This window comes from Haliotis rubra, unplaced genomic scaffold (genome assembly GCF_003918875.1).
Source record: "Haliotis rubra isolate DU_JTF1 unplaced genomic scaffold, ASM391887v1 Scf631, whole genome shotgun sequence".
NCBI lineage: Eukaryota > Metazoa > Mollusca > Gastropoda > Lepetellida > Haliotidae > Haliotis > Haliotis rubra.
The window spans coordinates 47,331-67,879 of record NW_025767337.1 but is presented as its reverse complement, the minus strand read 5'-3'; the positions used below and the strand labels follow the sequence as shown (position 1 = coordinate 67,879).

Below are 20,549 nucleotides of genomic sequence, written 5' to 3'. Positions count from 1 at the left end.
AAGCCTCCTCGCACTATCATCGTCCGCTTCGTCAGCAACGCCACGAAACGTCAACTCTTGAAGTCGAGATCTAAACTGAAACTACTTACTCGACCTAACCAACCTAGGATTTACGTGAACGAGGACCTGACCAGAACACGAGCAGTACTCGCTAGCAAAGCCCGAGCCCTCGTATCCGAGAAAAAGGTGGAATATGCCTGGGTCACCCAAGGTGTTATCCTCATCAAGTTGAAGGGTGGATCGGTCACGAAAGTACCAAACCCTACTCATTTCCAGCAAGTGGTCGAGAAACCTCGTCTGAGGATGGGGATCAACCTAAGTCTGGGTGACCAGACACCAGAGCAAACTTAATACTCAAGTGCTTGGAGTGACTTAATTATAAATCATGTAAGTTATATTTCCTTATTATGTGAAAGATTCACTAATTGATCACTGAACAATATCTAATAACTTGCCAGTTGATTTACATATCAACAACAGAACGGTTCTATTCTCATCAAGCACGATATTTCAGATGCTGTATACCAATTGTAGTTTTCTTACTCAACAGCAATATCAACATTAACTATGTTTCTATTGTAATATCAACGATCAATTGCAATCATTGCCTTATTGTGCTGTGTCAACAACAACTGTATACCAGCCCTGGCTTTGATGTCTTGACGAAATAATATTCATCAAGGATGCTACCCTAATTGAAGAATATTTAATGACTTGTCAATTGATTTACATATCAACAAACTGTTATATTCTCATCAACCAAGAAATCCAGATGCTGTTGACTTGTTGTGTCTTCCCTAGTAAACAACAATATCAACAGTAACTATGTTTCTATTATAATATGAACGTCCAATTGCAATCATTGCTTCATTATACTGTATCAACAACCGTACACCAGCCCAGGCTTGATATCATGATGAAGTAATATTCATCAAGGACGCTACCCTAATTGAACAATAGCTAATGTCTTTCCAGTTGATTTACACATCAAAAACAGAAATGTTTTAGTCTCATCAACCATGATATTAAGATGCTGACTTATTGTGTCTTCCCTACTAAACAGCAACATCAACAGTAACTATGTTTATATTACAAGATCAACGACCAATTGCAATCATTGCTTCATTGTGTTCTGTCACCAACAACCGTATACTAGTCCAGGCTTGTTATCTTGATATCCTGATGAAACAATATTCATCAAGATACTACCCTAATCGAACAATGCCAAATGACTTGCCAGTTGATTTGCATACTAAAACAGAACTGTTCCATTCTCAACAATCACGATATTCAGATTCTATGGTCCTGATGTATCAACCTTACCAAACAGCAACATTAAAAGTGAATATATGTATTATTTTTCTGTCATAGCAACGACCAATTGCAATCATCATTTCAATGTGTTGTGCCATCAATAATTGAATATCAGCTTAAGTTTGATACTTGGATGGAATAATTTTCATTAAAAGTGCTACCCTAATACGAATCTATTGACAAACAAAAAGCTATCGTTCCACAAAGTGCGTTCTTGTTTAATTGGTTCGTAATTTATGCTACTTTGTTGAGACCCCAACTGTCGTAGGTAAATGAATATTAACTGAAGTCCATTGCTATTACTTCATCATTTAATATAGCATATTCCTCGGTAAGTGGATTAAACTGCCAATGGTATCGCTGATAAAACAATTATATTGGCAACTACGAAGTTGGTTATTTGTCTAGTTGCACTAAGACTCACTTTATGTATGTGCTTAAATTTTGTTAAACATCAATCAATAGAAGTTCTGTTTACATCGACACCTTTGCTTTTATTTGCGTTATGATCATCCACGGTTGCACATGGAAAATACGCCAGTGTTATTGTTTTGCAGTTTTACCTGATGCGACAGCATTGACGAAACCGATCAAAGCTATCGTTCTACAAAGTGTGTAATTGCATAATTGGTTCTTAATTTTCTGATGCTTTATTAAGACTCCATTTGTCGTGGGTAAATTAATGTCAGCTGAACTTCATTGCTGTACTTTGTCATTTAATATAGCATCTTCCTCGGCAAGTGGATTAAATTCCCGATGGTATAGTTGACAAAATAACTATATTAACAATTACGAAGCGGATTGTTTGTCTTGTTGCACTGACTCACATTATGTATGTTCTTAAACTTTATTTAACATCAGACAATAGAAGCTTTGTCTGCACTGACCCCTTTGCTTTTGTTTACGTTATGTTTATTTACGGTTTCACGTGCAAATCATGCAACCCGCCGGTGTTACTGTTTTGTTGCAGATCTCTATTTTATTCATGTTCAAAATATTGAGCAATTCAACACAAAGGTTTTACTCACTGGATAGGAAGTCATTAATCATTGTAGGTACCCTGTGAGGACATCGCAAGGTCGTCTGTTTTCACAATTATCCATAGATATTTGAGCTCACAGCCGGCAGGTATCCACGAGCCATGCAGCTTAGATCCCGTGACCTCGTACGAGTTATGTAAGCGCGCGAGTTACTTAACGCTTTTTGATGTTGTAGAACATGCTACTGCTGTTGAAGTTCGTGTTGACTGACTTTCTTTGATATCTCCACACTGTTATTATTATGATATTTTTTATATATGTTTTTCATTTGCTTTACTATTACTATTATTACTTTTGCATATGTATATGTGTGTATATGTATGTGTGTGTATATGTATGTGTGTGGGTATATGTGTGTGTGTATGTATGTATATATGTATGTATGTTATTTATATTTTTTATTTTATTTTTATATATTTTTTTTTCAATTCTATTTATAGTTAATATTATAGTTAAACATACACACTTGTTTCTGTTGTATGTAAGGTAACATACATCTCCTCTAGCGATTATAGATATAAATATAATTAATCAAGAATTAACAATGATATGCAAACTTACCTTAGGTATTTTTATTCCGTACTTTTGCTTTTTATAGCAATTAGCAGGTTTATGGCACTTTTCCCCCTTTCTGTACAAATTATTTCATTTTAATTACCCATACTGTTTCCACCATGGTATTTCCCCATCTCATCGAAATGATGGTGTGGACTTTTTCATTCCTCTTTTTTACATGTTTTCTTTCTTTTCTCTACTAATGTAAAAACATTTTCTTTGACTTTACTGGATGCTTTTACTCTCCCCCAGTTGACTCTGATATCTATTTGCAAACTTATATGTTGAAAGACATGACATTTTGTGTGTATTTAAAACAAGTACATGATGGTTTTGATGTGCATCTACCCGCTGCCTACAATAGAATGTTTGAATGTATAGATGCCGGTTGACATCAGTCAGTAAAGACAGGCAGTGGGGACATTTGCAGTCGGGATACACTCATATGCAGCTTGTAAACTAAATAATTTCACTTTTCTATCCCGACATCTTTGCGTTTTCAGCAAATCTGTTAGTATTATCGCATCTCTTCTAATACTCTGTTGTGGAGACGTACATCCTAACCCTGGCCCAGTACTAAATACTTTAAAGACAGTCCACCTAAATGTTTGCAGTCTCAAAGACAAATTGGATGTTATAGAAGTTGAATTCAATTATTTTGATATCATTTGCATAACTGAAACGTGGTTGCATAAAGACATTCCGAACGATGATATTCTTATACCGGGATTTCAACCTCCATTCCGCAAAAATCGAGGGAGTCGCGGGGGCGGTGTGGCTATATATGTTAAAGACAATTTGTATGCGGAGCATATGCACCAGCTAGACATTGCTGGACTTGAAGCCGTATGGGTTCGTGTTAAATGTCAACATCGTACCTACCTCATAAGTACCTTCTACAGAGCTGACCGGAGCATTGCGTACTGGGAACTAATTGATCAGTCAATTGGAAACGCTGTCGATCTTAACTTATTTACCGTTATTACTGGCGACTTTAATGAAGATATTTTAAATGAAAGCAATCGTAAAATTCAATTATTGGAATTTTTACACAGACTAACCCAAATTATTGACAAACCAACTCCCAATCACCCCGCAATCCAGTACTTTAATTGATCTCATATTGATATCCTCTATGCAAAATGTGCAGGATCGCGGGGTGTTAGACCCTATTTGTCCGATATAAGTTGATATCAAACCTGTTAGACCCAGGTGTGATACATTTAAACGTAAAATATATGATTATCAACATATGGACGTTAATGGTATGATTTCTGACATCAATAATCTTGACACTAATGACTTATTCTTTAAAAACCACGTGGATGACATAGCAAATAAATTAACGACTATAATAAGGGATACTTGTGACAAGAATATCCCAATTAAAATTGTTACTATTCGACCATCGGATCCACTTTGGATGAATAACGAAATTAGATCGCTAATACGTAAGCGCAATAAACATCATCAGCTCGCTAAGAGGAAAAATTCTGTTAACGGTTCGGCTCGATTCAGACAAAGTAGAAATAGAATAATCTCGGCTATCCGAAAAGCGAAAAGAGCGTATGCAAATAAACTAGATGAAACGATAAATCGATCCACTACGGACAAATGTTGGTGGAAATTAGTCAATAATTACGTGAAGAGAAATAAAAAAAACTCTAATTTCCCCCCGTTGATTTGGAATGATGTCGTAAGCGAAGATTTACAAGATATAACTGATTCCCAAAATGATTATTTCACTCGGCAATCGCGAGTAGAAAATCCGGATTCAACATCCCCCAATATCAATATAAAGACAATCAATAGTCTATCAGAAATTAATCTTATTAACAGTGAAGTATATGATATCTTAATGAGTGTTAATACTGCGAAAGCAACCGTCCCTGACGGCATTGGAAATAGAATTCTTAAATTAATCGCTGTCAGTATTTCACCCCTTTTAACGGGACTTTTTAATCTATCACTTCAACAACGCGTATTCCCGGCAGTTTGGAAAGAAGCAAGCGTTATACCGATTCACAAAAAGGGAAGTGTAAATGATTGTACAAATTACAGACCAGTAGCCTTAACTAGTTGTGTATCTAAAATATTTGAGCGATGTATATTCAAACATGTTTTCAACTATCTCAGAGGCAGTAACATCTTATCCAATTTACAGTCAGGTTTCATCCCAGGGGACTCTTGCGTGAATCAGTTGACATATTTGTATAATTTCATAGCCAAGGCAATGGACGAAGGTAAGGAAATACGTGCAGTATTTTGCGATATCAACAAAGCTTTTGATCGAGTAGGGCACAAAGGTCTCGTGCATAAGTTAAAATCTTGTGGAATCGATGGTTCACTATTACAATGGTTTAAAAGTTATTTAGAATATCGATCCCAGCGTGTAAATGGTTATAGTTCTAATATTAAACCGGTAAAAGCTGGCGTCCCGCAGGGTTCTGTTCTAGGACCACTTCTTTTTTTGGTCTACATAAATGATATTGTTGAAGGCATTGACAGTAATATCCGATTATTTGCCGATGATACTTCTATCTATGTAATAATAGATGACCCTTACGTAGCGGCGTTTAGTCTGAATAATGATCTACTAAAAATAGCGAACTGGGCAAAAACCTGGAAAATCGATTTCAACCCATCTAAAACTAAAACAGTCTTATTCAGTAGGAAACCAAATTCAAATCCTCATCCAAGCTTGTTTTTCAACGACGTTCGAATTGAAGAAACTTCGAGCCATAAACATTTAGGTGTAACTCTTCAAAACGATTGTACATGGGATATACATATAAACGATATCGTTAAGAGAGTTAGCCCCATGATAAATTGCTTAAGAAGCCTTAAATATTGACTAACGAGAAACACCCTAAATCGTATGTATACGTCGTTTATACTTCCGATCTTTGACTACTGTAGCCATATTTATGACAATTGTACCAAAACTCAAGCAACAATCTTGGAAAACATGCACTTAGACGCGTTACGTACGATATGTGGAGCTGTTCGCGGCACCAGTCACGATAAAATCTACGCTGAAACATCCTGTTTCTCTTCGCGAAAGAAGAAGAAGAGCTAAACTAATCACATTTTTCAAAATGTATCATAACAGATTACCCCCCTATCTAAACGAACTCGTCCCTCCCCTCGTCTCTCAAGTCAGTAACTATCCGTTACGTAACGCATCGCATTTGCAAACTATTGCCTGCCGTACTGCTCTATATGACAATTCATTTCTACCGGACGCTTCAAGTTTATGGAATGCTTTACCGCAAAATATTAAATCTCTTACAGACGTCAATGATTTTAAATCTGCCTTAAGTCCCAGAGCTAAAGACATTCATTTCGATCCAGGTTTCGATATAGGTTCAAGAGTTTGTCAAATCATCCACTGTCGCTTAAGGTTAGGATGTAGCGATCTCAACGCTGACAAACACAACAGACATATATCAGAGAGAGCAGATTGTTTGTGTGGCCACGCTACTGAAGATGACGGTCATTATTTATTTGTATGTCCCAGATTTGATTCTGTAAGAGTAAATAAATTTTATTATACCAATGACTTTTCATTAGAAACAATCTTATACGGAACGTCTTCCATGGACCCAGAAATTCAATCACATATCTTAAAATCAGTCCATCTATTCATAATTGAAACTAAGCGCTTTAACTGAGCAAGTCATACACTAAAACCTATAATTCTCAAAGCTATACTACTATGGATCCCGACTGCAGATGCCATAAATGTATACAGCCATCATGATTTTAATTTTCCGACTACATGTCATACCATCTACTTTCATTTTAGATATCATCATTTCTTGTCATGATACTGTTTCATATATCTATGTATATTGGAGCGGTCTTCATATAAGTTCTTTTGAGCTTGTTGACCAATCCAGTTCATGAAAATTCTGTCGTTGCTTTTTCATGAAATAAATATGTTTAAACGAGTTAGAGATAAGAGACATTGAGAAAGTCCACGTTATTTCAGCACAACAGACACAAACAGACTACAAACACTGGTATATAATGTAAAGTCACAAGGTAAATATGTATATGTAAGTTCCCATTCGATTCGTTAATTATAAAGGAGTCAGTCCAAAACCAAACTGACTTTTGCTTCTTACCAACATGTCACACAAATTTACTTTCAAACTAGAACTCCACACCAACACTACAGATTCCTCGGGGAGAAAAAGAAACACATCGGAAATAATGATAATGGGAATGGTTTCTGTCATTTGGACAGTTTGTAATCTTGCGATTACACTTGCTCAGTAGATAACAGATTCTTTGACGGTTTTGGGTTGAGTCCCACTTGGATTTCAAATCCAATCACAACCCGTTGGGCACCAAATCACTTACACTCACAGTCAGCGATCTAACCCACTGAGCCACTGCGGCTTCAACAGAGATTGGAATCTAAAAACAGGTCTAGGTTACGTACTTTGTGCACCCCTCTGACAATTGTTAATTGACACAGCTCCTATGGCCGAAAGTATGAATACACTATGCCTTTAGAAAGGGGTCAAATGCAACACATGTATTTTATGTCTTCTCACGGCTGATGCGTTATGACAATGTCAAAAGAATTACGGTATGTCATTGCTGTATGTTAAAATCCTTTATTTTTAAAAAAAGCATCCTCACAAAGCTGGCGATTAGGTGCCTGATTCTGAGGGTGTGGGTTCGAATCCCGGATGGGAAATAAGCCATTGGACATTGCTTATTTTCCCCCGGTGTCCTTATCAGTTTAACCCGACATCATCTTTATTTCAATATCACGTTTTACTAGGTATCGAAAGTAAGTTGCTTGGTTATTATATTGTGCACACCTAGGACGATGGCCACCATGTTAACAGCATCTTGTACAGGAATAATGCTCAAAATGCTTTACAGTGTTCAGGTACGATGGTAATTTCTACAACGAAACAGTTAGGGTAACACATGTACACTGGATACAAAGAACCGTATAGATAACTGAAATCACCATCAAACCATTGTTTATCAAATGTCTTTGCTGTGATTCATGCAAAATATATTGGAAACAGATGTTGTAAAAAACCGCTTTTACAAATTACTTTTTTATATGTACGCTATCTAGTTATCCATACAGGAAGTGGTTACACTGTCAGTTCAGGTGTGTAACTCTAACAATATCCTGTTAGACCTATGATCCATTACAACATCATACAAATTAAATTGTATCGGAAATGATAGAAAAAACCTCCCTGTGCCATTGTTATTGTATTTGTCTACGGCATCTGTCTGTTAATATCTGTTGTTTTTTCGTAAACGTTCAGTTGCAAAACTGCCCATCGTTGCGTCAGGTTTGCTTTATGTAATGGAATACTACCTACAGGGCAGGACATCCTGACCCTTTTTATGAACGCTTGGTAACAACACTCTTTTTCATCACTATTAGCGTGTGGGTGTGCGTGTGTGCGCTTGTGTGCATGCATGCAAATGCGTGTGTCAGTCCTAGCTGACCGAGGTAACATGCCACACTTTAACATGGATAATCTGCTCGGACACTGACACTGACACCTTTGTCATGATTTAAACTAGTATCATGTTAGACCTATAAATCATACCAAGTTCATAAAGTCTGTTGTGATTACATCTGTCTGTTAATATCTGGGGGATGCACATTCATCTAACTTTAAAACTGTTCACTATTTCTTCACCAAACGTGGCACATAGATAGATCTGGTGGTGTACTGGTGCCTTTTGGTAGTTTTTGGTTTCTGAATAAATATTTTTTTAGTTTCCATGGCAACAAGTTTGGCTTTGATTTTTTTTTTTATTCGAGCTCTTTGGTGGTAGTTTCATTTCTGGAGCAGAACTTAAAAACCTTTCAAATCACTCTTATCATTATATTTACACAGAAGAAATAGTTCATTAAATATTTCATTATGATTTTTTATTTACACATTTTGATGATTTGCGTTATTATGATGTTTGTGTGTCATTATAAAACTTTTGGAGATTTTGACACTTTTCATATTGCTGTTACCTGAGTAGGTTACTATCCACAAGATTCAGTTAAATAGCTAATCCCTAATTAGCTGGGGTTAATCCATTCTATCAGATAGGGATAAGGTGTGTTTTGTTTGCTACTGTACCTACTCCACTGTCTCATTTGAAACCGTTATAGTAATCCCTGAAAGAGTCAGTGATTTCATGAAATCCCTGTGACCCCCAGGGATTTCATGTATTCCCTAAAATTTCATGCCAAACCATTTGACATAGTCATAACTAGTAGACATTTGCATGAAGAGTATTTTGCCTTTGCGGGGGATATTGATGTCTTTTATATCGTCGTTTGATTACAAAATTGCCGATCGCTTCGTTAGATTTGCATTATGTAATGGAATTGTTGGCGGATGGTACGTATAGGCAGGAATTTCAGATCCCCTTCACAAACGTTTTGTTGATAACACTCTTTTTCATCACTATTGGCCTTCTTTTGTCCATGTATAATTTGTGTGATGACCTTCGACAGATGTTTCCATATGTATTCACAACATGTGCAATTATTGGAATATGCTTTAAGTGAAGTGTCAATGGTGATCCTGACCTTCTGCAGCGTAATCTGAAAATGAAACAGCCAAGACCCTTCCACGCGCATCGCGTGTTATGAGTTGGTAAAACTCCCAATGCTAGATACTCAAACTATATTGTAACCAATCAGTTATTTCGATCTTTGACATCAACACAATATATATTCTCAGTTTGAAGTCTCTTTTAATCTGTTCTCATGGCAGAGATTTCGTATGAAGTTGCAATGGCTTTGTCACTTTATTATAACTATCTAGAGGCTTTTAAGTCATATTGACCGGTGTGCTGCACACTCGTTGAAACGTATGTGATACAAGTTTATAGTGTCTTTAAAAAATCGCTTTAGAGTTCACACAGTGTTGTCCAACATTCACTTCCTTTTTCTTTTAATTGACAAAACACATCCTTCTTGGAAGATGCTTAGCACATAGTTATCTAATGTCAAGTTTACATAATAGAGCATTGCTTAAAGTCATGGCACAGTTACTGTCGTTTGTGTCAATCATCAACTTACTGTAAAGGACACAGATGAATTTAGATGGTTCTCATGTGGGTTTCCAAGAGATTAGTTGTAATTAAGAGCATTTTCTCCCTCTCAGTCACAATGGACGGGGCCCATTTCTGGTGTCCCCCGCCGTGATATTGCTGGAATATTGCTAAAAGCGGCGTAAAACCAAACTCAGTCAGTCAGTCAGTCATAATGGACGGGGTGGTTCACTATTCGGTGCATGAGATTGCTGTGCACACCCACCACTTTACTTCTTACCGTCTGGTAAAGTTCATTACACAGTCGTACATACACGTGCACTTTTCATCTTCTTAAAATGTCACTGGACGCTTTCTGGCCTGATTTCCTTGATGTATGTTCAACCTTCTTCCTTTCTGATTTTTCCATGTATACTTTTAAATACATGACATGCTTTAAATTTAAAGAAACCACTTCTTTTCTTCTTTGCAACGACGTTTTAGGGACCACTTCTTGGATATTGCGTAATAGTATAGCCATAACCAGAATACTGACAGTCTTAGAACAGAATTCCATATCCTAAATCCCCATTTAATGTGATTGAGAAAAAAATACAATCGAAAATCCAAGGTACCCAAGCACGGAAATCCTGTTTCGAAGTCAGTACCAGACCCCCTTCATCCTTCCTCGTCAGATTCACTTTCCAATTCCCGCCAATAATCAGATCATCAGATTTTTGTGACAAGAGAATTCGAATCATCTTATGCAAGTTTATAAACAAAAATATCCACTTTGGTTTGGTGTAACCTTTGTATAAAGTTCTTGTTGGACCAATTCACATTTCATACAGGTTATTTCACCTCGTGAGATTTCCTCTTGGGTCACCATTTTGTGATCCAAGTTATTACCACCGACGTTGGCTGACTCACAGGGAGATAAATGTCATTTTTTAGTCGCAGCAACCTGTTACAGATGGTGATCAATCACCGATCTACATGCAGTTGGTTACATTTTATGTAGGGTTATGTATTCACTCACAGCTTCTAAATTTCATGTTCAGAAACTTATCTCGACTTTTCTCAAAACTAGCGTCTTTATAATGCTTTAGCTTCACTGTTTGACGTGAGGGCATTGCCCTCGATCGTTTCTTTGTTTGGTTCAATATCAGCTGTAAATGGCGTTCATAACAGAGAAATCTACGATGAAACCTCTTCAGTTCTCGACGCAATCGTCAGCACGCCAGGGGGAAGATGCTAAATACTCACAGAGTATATTCCATTTAGTAATAATAGGTGCACGTAACATGGATTCACCCAAATATCATTAGGTGGCCAGTGCCACACACACACAGCAAATGCACCAGTACAGCACGGTGTTTTTCACTTTGAGGCTCGTAATATGTAGGACACCATACGTGTAGTGTAGCTAAGCACTTGTAACCTCATTGTACACTCAAGATTGCATAATATCTGTGAGTCATCTGTCTCATTTGATTTCAGCCTTTGATTCCTTTCTTACAAATGCTGGGATTGCACAATTACCAATGAAGATAACATTCAGTTGTGTTAAATGAATGTTGTTTTATACAATTGTTCCTTTTATGTATTCATTATATCATATAAGGTGTACGTTGTGGACCGTGTACCATGCTGGAAGGTCAATTCAAATATGCGTTCAAACCTCAAAAAGAAGAATTTGAACGCGGCATGTATTAAGCGGTTAATACATATGCCACAGGCTCAATTGTTCATACAAAGTACAGCACAGCACCCCTGGCACATTTTACAATTTTTGTCCCTAACAGCTTGCCATACAGATGAGCTGGCTGCCAGCAGGTACATCCTGGGCTCTGGCACATGCTGTTCCTGCAGTCTGTGCACTCAGGTGATATAAACGCTGCATGTGCCATGTGCCCGGCACACACCATGCTGGCAGTGGCAGCCTCTATGTAAATAATAATAATTACAGGTACGCGAGTTTGTTTGAATTGTTCATATTATAACAATTTCTCATAATTGAGTCAGGTGTAAGCCTCTATGTAAATAATTATATTTAATAATGGTCTAGTAACCCTTTACTTTCATAATTATTTATATCTAATAATTATGTAAAATGTCACAATAGTTTTACTTGTTGTATTGATTTATAAGGTCACACCATGCTGGCAGTGGCAGCCCTCTATGTAATTTCCCTAATTACAGGTTTATGGCACGGTCGTGTTTGACCAACCCCTAATGGCAAATGGCAGAATAAAGAGATTGAACACCAGCCCAGTGGTCGTGTTATAAAACCCTGCGACACATATTTCCAGCAAATACTCCAAATTACAGTAGAAGAAAACGTAAAAACTACGTATCTGCTCTTGCTCATAACCATCCACAGAGCATCTGGTTGGAACAAAAGCAACGAATTGCAACATATCTTCCACGAGATCATATCTTCCACGAGATCAGATAGAAGTACATATATACATATAAATCCACAAAACAATGAGTCAACACGAAAAACCCATAATGTGGAAGACTACATTGTATTAATATGTAAAGTTTCATATTGTTACAAACTCTTTTAATACCGATTTTCTAATAAATGGAGATTACATGGTATATTTTACTCACCACATATTAGCGTGAGTGAGTTTTGTTTTATGCCGCACTCAGCAACAGTTTAGCTATATGGCGGCGGTCTGTAAATAATCGAGTCTGGACCAGACAATCCAGTGATCAACAGCATGAGCATCGATCTGCACAAGTGGGAACTGATGACATGTGTCGACAGGGTCAGCGAGCATGATCACCCGATCCCGTTAGTTCCAAATATTAGCAATTTGGATGCCAGCTCGCAAATTGGCAACCTGTTTGCACAAGGAGTGGTCGATTCTAAGCGGTTCACCTTTGAGAAGGATGGAATATGTTCACTTTGGAACAATTACTTTCATTGAATGTAATTGACCATTTTAACCATTCGAACCATTTTAAATTGACTGAGATTTAAATAGTCATAATCCATTGTAGGGATCAAATCTCGATTATGGTTGTTGCATTTACGGCTCAGCTCGTAATCATATCTTGACGCCATTCACGATCTGGGTCTTCTGTTATGTCTTGGATCATTGGGACCTCACCCATTGACAGTTTGTATGTTCAAACAAATAAACAAATTAATTTCAGACGAATTAAATAGGCATTACAATATATCACTAAACTTGGCTACAATACTGCTAATCCAGCATTTAACGATCATTGGCCAAAATCTACTCCATTAGCCATATATAAAAGTCGCACCTGTTCTGGTCTTTCCCGCCGTTATGAAGTTGTATTGCAGCGGTAGGGCATTGGACATTATTGTAATACATATTCATGTCTATTAAAAGGTGAAGATGCACCTTTCTGCATCCCTTGCAGTACGCAAATAACAATCAAGCACATTTTGCTGGAATATGTTCATTGTGCGCTTATCAGACCGCTTTTTCATTATGGTTTTTAACCATTTAGTTTTGCATATTTAAATGAAATCAAACTATATGACAAAACATAGAATTTTATCTCAATAGTCAGGTTTTACCATTGAAGGTAATATTTGAGTGAGATTTTGGTTATTTTCAATATCATGCTATATATATTATAATACCAAAAGATATTTCTCGCGAATAGCGTCAAAATTTCTGATGCGGCGTAAACCAACTTTCACTCACTCCATCAGTCAGTCACTCACTCACTAGTTTCACTACACGACGCAGAAACTAATAAGTAAATGTCATTGCTACTGTCATCGGTTCCCAATTGCGCAGATCGATGCACATGCTGTTGATCACTTGATGGTCTTGTCCAGACTCGATTATTTACAGACCGCCGCCATATAGCTGGAATATTGCTGAGTGCGGCGTAAAACTAAACTCATTTACTATATTCACTTGCAATAATATTTTGTTTTATTGTGTACCATCACCATTAGTTCGAGAAAAGCAAATGTATAAAATAAAATAAAATGTGCAATGACAGTGGTTAGGAGCTGAGTATATTCACTAATTACTTCATTAAGCCGAATGGGAATCGATGGTGATGAAATGACGTCATAATGTAGTTTTACTTCTGTTACGAAGCTGCTGGTATCAATATCTAAACGGTCTGAAGGTGTATAATTGCTCACAGTGGCGTAAATCAATATATAGTGACTCACTTGTAATATACTAGCTTAGAAATATTTAAAATACAGTGAACGAACATGGTATATAAGACTATGCTTCTCTAATAACACATCCTTGGGTATCCTCTGTGTTTTCGTACGCGTCATGTGGGTTGTCCGTTGAGTATAATCGTTGCAAGATAAGAGGTTCTGGTTGATTGTGCATCTTCTGAAGATACCGTTCTTTGTCTTCAGGCAGGAATGGACCCCAGTCAGTGGACGGGGAGCTTGCGAGACGGAGACGCTGTAAATGCATAAAACCCATTTTCAGGAAATGGTATATTGATCCAAACATATATGTGGTAGGGTTTGTAACTCAACACCTTTTTAAGAATATGTATATATTTTTAAGCGCAGTATATTTATACATCACAAACTGGCAGCTAAAACTGCTTATACTCGCACTTGTTTGGATGTTATAATCCTACTGTGAAAGCAGAAGCATTAACCACAGTACCTCGTTTAGTGACCAAGCTTTAGTTGTTGGCCCTTTACGTAGTGTGTCTTTTAAAAGTGTTCGTTTACATGCTCTCAAACTGGATCTAAATATATTATGTGATCAATTTGTAATTGATCTGGCCTTATTGGACATGATATTTCAGTCTAGATATATTTGCTATTACGATAAATTTATCCCTTCAAGCTTAAGTCAATACAGAGCTGAAATATTTCCGATGTGATATTAAATTTTAACTCACTAACTTTACAGGAATAGAAGTCACAAAACGATTTCCATAATCGTAAGAAATATCTGTGAAATTGTGAAATGCAGAGTCCATTGTACATTGTAGGCATATCTTTATGAATCACTGGCAGATGTGAAAACTTATGTTCGTTAAAAAAGTGGGCGTATCCTGCCCTGCTTTTAGCACCATCGAAAAAGAAAAGTGTTCACATGAACAAAAGAGGAACATGTCCAAATGGCGAATTGCACCCTGAGCACTTAAAAGAACCAACTCATCCAATGGAAGACACGCGAAGACGTTCAGATACCTAGTCGCTGGTATAGTAACGTGCAGTATCATTGGACAAAAAACTTTGACTGTGTCCCATTTCACCCCACTGAGAATGGGTACCTCATGAGGATGAGTTAGTTAAAACAATGCCAGAAAAAAAGACATCCGTTGATCAAGGGAACACTCCTGCCTTGAGCATGTACTAGTTGCATGGATATGTGCGCTATATAAATGTCCTATAATAATAACGTGTTAAAAGTGGAAGTGTCCTCCTCATTTTGGATGTTTTATTACGACCTTGACTGTTTCAATCCTGCAGATGCAATATTAATGACTTAATAGAACCTATTGCCACATATATCATATATGTACACCACGTTTCGTTACACATGTAAACCTACCTGAAGAAATGATCCTTTCTTCTTGAAAAGCTGGTATACCAACATGACAGGTATTGGCAATGACATCACAACCGCCATTAAGATTCCAATCAACTTTGCGTATTCGGGGTAGATGTACTCGCCATAGCTTGGAGGATCGTAGAGAAACAGGGAAAGAATCAGGGACGCCTGTGAGGGATAAGCAGACACTTGATGAAGCTGTTAGAACATCAAGTGAGTGAGTGAGTTTGGTTTTACGCCGCTTTTAGCAATATTCCAGCAATATCACGGCGGGGGACACCAGAAAGAACATCAAGGCAGTTATATCATGGAATATCAGCTTCATATAAACAGAAAGCAAGAGCCCGCTGCATGGATATGTAAATTGGCAATTTGGGAGGAACCTGGTTGGTCCTAACGCCAGTATGAACAGTATGGTAGTCTCATAGTATAGCATATATTTCGAAACGAAAGCCGGAACAAATACGTGAGTATGACAATTGTGGATTTGGAGAAACCACAAGTTCGAATATGGTGCTGACGATCCCGAGATCACACGATTCTGGTCATCCCTAGCGGCACAACTCTGAACAAGGAATCGTGATACAAGACAAATCTTATGGATAACAACTTCTTGATTTAGTTTACACAACGTTTACACAACGTGCGGTTATCCATAAGATTTGTCTTGCATTACTACACCAACTTCTAAATGCCTTTGAAGAATTTCAAGGAATCGGGAGTCCCACATGAGTAGGGCACCTGTGCTGTCACACGAGTGATGCGGTTGATGTGTATGTAATGTCTGTTGTACAGAGCCTAAAATACACCCTTATAACAGTAGGTATCTTCCTTCCCTGAGCTTACTCTGATGCCTATTGCATTAAGTGCACAAATAACGAATCACGTAAGTACTCACATCAGCAGGTACTAAGATAAGTTATGACTCAATAATCACAAATGTATCTCAGTATCGGATGCATGACCCTTTTTGAGCAGGACCTTTGATAGTCAACATTGCTTAAATGAGGCATTATTTTAACGTGGTCTGTTTAAAGCTGAACTTACGAAGAGGATGACAGGGGTGAAATAGGAAGACAAAACTTTCAGCAACCACGGGGGATGTCTTCCAATCATCATTTCAACATCGTCGCTAAATCTTTCACAACCTATGGAAAGTTAATTACATACTATAAACGACATTTAATGTTGACATCATAGGAATATATACAACGTTTGAAGTAATTTGTTTTGATGACAAACACCGGTAAGATAACATTGTCCTTCCGTTGGCCTGTGCAATCAAAACATGTGGCGTTTACATAAGAAATGCCACGGAAATATCTTCTGCAGCCTAAACTAATAGCAGCGGAAGCGTCTCCCACAAGTTTTCTTTTTGTGCAACAGAAGGCTTCGCCGCCAAAGCTCTGAAACATGTCCAGGAACTCATTTGGTATTTTTACTTACCATAGATCCAATTAATGGCGACACACTCTAGACAAGAAATGAGCAGAAAGTTGAACGAGCACGAATACCAGTCTAATAGCTGAAACAGGTACACACCACCCTGAAAAATGAAAAAATAAATGATGCAAGCATTATTTTATTCAGAAATCCAAATCTATAAGAAAAACAACAGTTCACCACAAAGCCTATCTATCTATGTGCAAAGGTCTGCACTGGAAAACAGCACAACTACCAATTTCAGTCAAAGTCAATAGGCCATCGAAACGCAAAAAAATATTCAAAAATCCAAACCTACCACAAGATACTAGTTCACAACCAGACCTATCTTTGTGCCATGTTTGGTGAAGAAATGATAAACGGTTTGAAAGTTCTGCTTCGGAAAAAACAACACCAATCGAAGTCAAACTTGTTGCCATGGAAACGCAAACAATATTAAATTCAGAAATCCAAGACTACCAAAAGGCTCCACCAGACCTATCTTTGTGCCAAGTTTGGTGAAGAAATATTGAACGGTTCTTATGTTCTGTTCTGCTAAAGACGAAGTTGCACGGACGGAGTGGTCAATTTTAAAAACCCCAGATAAACGCGTTGTGGGAGATAACAAAGGATTAATGATACTTTCTACTCTCCACATAGGAGTTTTAAAATAGTAAACTCTTTCCTCAAATTTGTCTGTTTTTCCCAACGTCACAGGTTACAGTGTGACAAGTTTGTCATTTGACATACATTTTATCGATATACCTCGATGCCATCATGTCTACAGCAACGGGTTCAATTCCTTCTATTTGAGATGTACGGAATAAATATACGACGCATGCTGAGTGTTCCAGGAGCCTCACTTCAGTTGCATAGGGGATGGAAATTCCAAAGTTGAACAGGCACACTCCAGCAGTGACATACACTCTCCGATGTTGCAGGTACTTTGGGTTCGTTTCTATTATGGCAGATATGATCGTTTCCAAGAAAACAAACTGTAATAAAATACATATTTATAAGATATCCATATTTAGAATGAACACGAAATCTTCCTTGATATGCTGTGTTGTGTAAATAAGAAAGTCGCCCTTTACATTTCTTTTGTTTTGCCTCCAAACATTATACAGTACATGACAAGTGATTTCATTCTTGATTAGAATGGGTGGTTGCTTGCTTATGGATTACTAAACGGTACCGGTACTATCATACGCACACATTTAGTATTATTTTAACTAGCGATAGACAACATTACGTACCAAAAACAAACTAAAAGAAATATAGTTATGTAAGATACACTTTTGGGATGAGAAAAGACCCAGTGAAATCAAATGCCTCAATTGATTTATTTATTTTGGAAATGTTCACCAAAAACCAAACGTTTGCAAGAACATGTTTCAAGTTTGATCAGCTATTGTCTAGGCTACGGACATTTATTCCAACTGTATATTTACCGCAGAATCTATTCCCATTGTTAGCAGCATGATGAAGAACAGAACTGCCCACAACTGAGAGACTGGTAGCTGGGCAATTGCTTCGGTCAGGATGATGAACCCTAGCCCAGAACCTGGTACACGCAGCTCGGATTTAGTAGTGATAGTATTACATATAGTCATATGCATTCAGATGATATGCGAGTTGATTGAGGAACACTGTTTAGGATTCTTCCCTCAATATAACGGCGGGGATTCCCCCTTAACTTGATCAGAAGATGCAACGTTACCTGGTGAGCACAAACAATGGTTGTTTGGCAATGCTGTTAGGACGCAGTACCGGAAGATGATTAAGCTCATACGTAAATCAAAACGACAATACAAGAAAATAAAATCAATGTGAAGTATATACACACAAAAGGTTCTTTCTCTGGTGCATTTTATGGCGCCAATTTTCCAACTTAGTTTTGAGTAACTTCATGTAAATTCAGTACTTTCTAAGAATAAGTGGCCCCATTTTCAAACACTATGTCTATAACTGGTTATGTTTAAGGGAAAACAAAAGGCATATGCAGCAAGGGCTATTACTATGTCAAACATTGTTGTAAGACAGCAATTGTCTTGTCTTTTTTAGATTATGACTAGCAACATCATTCTGTATAAATTGAGTTGTCTGACTAAAATACTTTATGAGAAATGTATCCCCTTTTCAGACAGTATGCACATTTGGAAAACAAGTATTGGCCATGGCTCTTTAAACATTTTAAACAGGTACCAGTAATCTAAGTCATTTAAGATCGTTAACCAATTAAATCGTTGTGTAAGATGTGAGTTCTTGTACAGTTTTGATGACAATGTGTCCCATTGAAAACACACGGACGGCCCCAATGTCGGAAAGAAGGGACTGACGGAGGAACTCAGTTCTAATATCTCCCCACTCAGGAGGGGGCGGGGATAATTAACCACTTTGTCGAATCCACATTATTGTTTACCCGATGTCACAACTTCTGATATAGGTATCTGAGCCTGATGTGCCAGGAAGCCAAGTGTAGAAAAGACCACAAGGCCACAGAATATACTGGTGGCTTCACCAATCACAGTAAGTAACATCACGTCTCTGAAAAGACAATTTTATAACATTATAACTTCCTTGTGATCCATATCTAGAACAACTGCAACAATAAAATCTGCATGGTTTGCCAATCAATGAATTAATCTAAACGTTAAAAATCACAGATGTAAACAACGTCTACATATGTGAGATGTGCAAGAATGAGAGTATGAACTTGAATGATCAGTCAATAGCGATCTGTGTGGCAGCGACCATTTTCCGACCATTCTTAAAACAATAACTCCTGCTGATGTTGCTCAATCATCAAGATGGAACTTCAACAAAGCAAACTGGCCTTTGTTTGAATTACTCTGTATTGACAAACTAAATCCTGCTCGTTTTATTGATGCTCTTGATTCAGTGCAATTATTCTCTGATGAACTACACAAAATAGCCGTTGAGTGTATTCCTAGGTCCTCTACAAATCCACATATACGTACACCATGGTTTAATAATGACTGCAAACAAGCTAGAAAGGCACGGAAAAAAGCTGAATACTATTTCTGTCGCCACCCAATGGTGCATAATTTAGATAAATTTAAAATTTTAAACGCTAGAGCACGTCGAACCTTTAAGCAAAATAAGCGCCAGTCGTGGCAAAATTACGTTTCGAAAATAAATTCACGGACGCCGATGTCCAAGGTACGGAACATGATCCAGAGAATTAAAGGTAAGGGTACCAAATCAAGCATTAATCATCTCAAAACTGGGGACCAATTATTAACAGATAAATCTGACATCGCAAATAAACTGGGTGCAACACTTGCAAAACATTTTTCCTCGTCAAACTATGTTCCTAAATTTCAAAAATACAAAAAAATTGCAAGAAAAGAAACAAATCAATTTTCATTAGGATAATGGGGAAGACTATAATGAAATCTTCTCTATCCATGAGCTTCATACTGCTCTTGTACAAGCTAACAATACTACAACAGGAGCTGATAACATTCATTATCAACTCCTGAAACACTTACCTGAATCCTGTTTAGAAACACTATTAAATATTTTTTTGTACATCTCGTAAATTTCCTTCATCTTGGCGTGATGCCATTGTTGTACCCATACCTACACCTGGACGTGATCATACCGATCCCTCAAATTATAG

The 20,549-nt window shown here is 37.4% G+C and overlaps 1 long non-coding RNA gene across 1 annotated transcript; it reads right to left on the bottom strand.

Annotated features, from left to right (window-relative positions):
* Positions 1-7,323: 7,323 nt before the first annotated feature.
* Positions 7,324-17,450, bottom strand: LOC124256622. The gene is made up of 3 exons (XR_006893011.1): positions 17,233-17,450; positions 14,502-14,507; positions 7,324-7,334 (listed from the first exon to the last, which is right to left on the bottom strand). It is a non-coding gene; the product is annotated as an uncharacterized LOC124256622 (long non-coding RNA).
* Between the last annotated feature and the right edge of the window lie 3,099 nt (positions 17,451-20,549).